The sequence below is a fragment of the Protomyctophum bolini genome (assembly GCF_963924005.1).
Source record: "Protomyctophum bolini genome assembly, chromosome: 12".
Lineage (NCBI taxonomy): Eukaryota > Metazoa > Chordata > Actinopteri > Myctophiformes > Myctophidae > Protomyctophum > Protomyctophum bolini.
The window spans coordinates 11,978,585-11,982,044 of record NC_137873.1 but is presented as its reverse complement, the minus strand read 5'-3'; the positions used below and the strand labels follow the sequence as shown (position 1 = coordinate 11,982,044).

At 54.7% G+C, this 3,460-nt stretch overlaps 1 protein-coding gene across 2 annotated transcripts in view; it reads right to left on the bottom strand.

The window, feature by feature from the left end:
- LOC308325887 (receptor-type tyrosine-protein phosphatase mu) overlaps positions 1-3,460 on the bottom strand; it is a 219,407-nt gene that overhangs the window by 59,014 nt on the left and 156,933 nt on the right. The window lies entirely within an intron of this gene.

Genomic DNA, 3,460 nt, shown 5'->3' with positions numbered 1-3,460 from the left:
GGCTTCCCAGACCGAAAGGGACGAGTAATAATAACAAAGGAGACAAACACAAATGTCCTTAACTGTTTGTTTTTTTTAGCAGTTTTAGCAGTAAAATAAAATAGAGAAGACATCATCGGAACACAAACATACAAATGAATCGCTCTAGTCAAGAGAGAATGAGCTCCACTAACATAATGAGGGTCTCTTTGTGGACCGCTAGGTGACAGCATGTAGATGAGAAACACAGAGAGAGAGAGAAGAGAGAGAGAGAGAGAGAGAGAGAGAGAGAGATGGGCTGACAGAGAGAGAGAGAGAGAGAGAGAGAGAGAGACAGAGACAGAGAGACAGAGAAGATCAGTGTGGGGGCCAATTGCTCACGTTCTGTCGTCGCTGTGTTTTTGACCGACTGCTCTGCATGTGTGCAGCGGCTGCTGCCACGCGGGCCCAAAACACCATTCTCCATAATAAATGAGGCCCTGAGGGCAGACCAAGGTAGGAACCCCCTGCACGCGCTCTGCCGCCACAGGCAGCCACGAGAGGCTGCTGCGTTAGGCTACGTTATTTAATGTCCCTCTCATCGGTCATGAAGTGGAAATAGAGAGTTCATTACTGATAAATATGGCACGCACACACGCCCGCCCGCCCACTCGCTCACACACACACACACACACACACACACACACACACACGCACACGCACACGCACACGCACACTCAAATGGGTATATGTAAGGATTGAGGTGCAAAGGGGGAAGGGGAAGTGGGAAAGACAGTGTGATGTAGGCCCTGTGTGTCCTCCAGGAGGACACAGAGCTCCTCCTGGAGGACACAGAGCTCCTCCTGGAGGACACAGAGAGGCCTATATGTAAAGAGAGCTGGGCAGAGAGGAGGAAGCACCAATACAAAGGAAACGGTGATGGGGTAATGAGAGAGAAATGGATGAGAGAGAGGAGAGAGGACTTAAAGAAGGACGTACGAAGCACAGTATAGTGTTTAATGTCCCGGGTTGTTTAATGTGACACCTGGGTGGGATGATTGTACGGCGCTGCAGGGGCGAGTGTGGTAGTATACAGGCCAGGCCTAACGCCATGCCCACTAGCGCTGGATAACAGGACGTCTGGCAGCCACACTGCCTGGCTGAATGGCAGGCTGGCTAACTGGCTGATTGGCAGGATGGCTGGCTGACTGGCTGGCTGGCTGGCTGGCTGGCTGGCTGACTGGCTGGCTGCCTGGCTGATTGGCTGGCTGGCTGAATGGCAGGCTGGCTGACTGGCTGATTGGCTGGCTGAATGGCAGGCTGGCTGCCTGGCTGATTGGCTGGCTGGCTGGCTGAATGGCAGGCTGGCTGACTGGCTGATTGGCAGGCTGGCTGACTGGCTGCCTGGCAGGCTGGCTGACTGGCTGGCTGGCTGGCTGATTGGCTGGCTGGCTGGCGGAATGGCAGAGTGGCTGACTGGCTGATTGGCAGGATGGCTGGCTGACTGGCTGGCTGGCTGGCTGCCTGGCTGACTGGCAGGCTGGCTGACTGGCTGCCTGGCAGGCTGGCTGACTGGCTGATTGGCTGCCTGGCAGGCTGGCTGCCTGGCTGATTGGCTGGCTGGCTGGCTGAATGGCAGGCTGGCTGGCTGGCTGGCTGACTGGCAGGCTGGCTGGCCGGCCGGGCACTGAGGGATGGTTGGAGTGCAGCCAAGCCCTGCCAGCCGCTTGCCCTAATGAGAGAAAACGAGAGTGATGCTCTGCCGAGTCAAAGTCTCTTTTGTCTGGGTGTCAGCAGTGAGAGCCGTGGTGTCAGATTAGGGGGCTTCGCTGTGCGACAACAGTCTCCTTAAGAGCAGCGGGAAGGCACCGGCATGGACCTAATCGCACCTGATTCTGATGAAATAGGAAGGGACAGGAGTACACACTGCCAGACGCAGCTTCTCACACTGTCTTTTTTTTTGCTGTTGCTGTTGTTGTCTTTCCGTGCTCTTACTTTTTAAGCTGATGCATTTAAACGTCAGCATATGGCCCCACTGTATGCTTAACACAGTACATCACCGAGGGAGGACCACACCACACCCCACACACACACACACACACACACACACACACACACACACACACACACACACACACACACACACACACACACGCACAAAACAGCAAATGCACAATTGCTATGAACAACAACAAGGAAGAGATGAAGAAAAACGTATCATGGCATAAACACAGTGAGATGGACGGGGTACATTAACAATTCATCATAAAAGTGCATCTGGGAAAGAACAGAAAAGTTCTGCAGTGCTGAACCAAGCAGGGCGAGAGAGACAGAGGGGAGGGGGGGGGGGCATCCAGAGAGACAGAGGGGGCCATCCAGAGAGACAGAGGGGGGGGCATCCAGAGAGACAGAGGGGGGGGGGGGGGGCATCCAGAGAGACAGAGGGGGGGGGGGGGGGGGGGCAAAGAGACAGGGGGGGGCATCCAGAGAGACAGAGGGGGTGGGGGGGGCAAAGAGACAGAGGGGGGGGGGGCATCCAGAGAGACAGAGGGGGTGGGGGGGGGCAAAGAGACAGAGGGGGGGGGGGGGCATCCAAAGAGACAGAGGGGGGGGGGCAAAGAGACAGAGGGGGGGGCATCCAAAGAGACAGAGGGGGGGGTCCAGAGAGACAGAGGGGGGGGGCAAAGAGACAGGGGGGGGGGGGGGGGGGCATCCAAAGAGACAGAGGGGGGCGTCCAGAGAGACAGAGGGGGGGGGGGGGGGGCAAAGAGACAGAGGGGGGGGGGCATCCAAAGAGACAGAGGGGGGGGGGGGGGGGGGGCGGCAAAGAGACAGAGGGGGGGGGGGCATCCAAAGAGACAGAGGGGGGGGTCCACAGAGACAGAGGGGGGGGGGGGGGGTCCAGAGAGACAGAGGAAGACAAAGATGTATTTATAAAACTATAGGGCTAGCTCAAATGTATAAAATGTTTTTAAAAATTAAAAAATCACAATAGAGCACCGAAGTCTGACATCAATGCCGCTAGAGAGCGCTAAGTCCACAGGTTTGGCAAATTAGTTACATTTTCGCTAGAAACAGACTGTATCAAATGTGACTGTCGTAAATGATACAGACACCTCCCTGACAATATCGTAGAGACAATTTGTAAAAAAATTGACCACAATAAAAAACTCAAAATTGTAGGCTACTTGTACTTAGTTGCTTTACTTTACACTTCACAGAGAGAGAGAGGGGAACACAAAGAAATATACAGCAAGTGAGGGACAGCAAGACATGATGGATAGAGATTTAAGAGAGGGAGAGAGACAGAGAAAGAGACAGGGAGAGAGACACACACACACAGAATCACAGATGAAGTGTAGTTTTGGACTGAAATGTTTCCAATGCGTGTCCTCGTACTAGAGCAGTTTGCAGATCTGTAGCCAGGCTTTATTTGTGTTCTTCCCAACCTGTACCGTAGAGTGGGTGGGGGACGGGGGGACGAGGGGGGCGAGGGGACGGG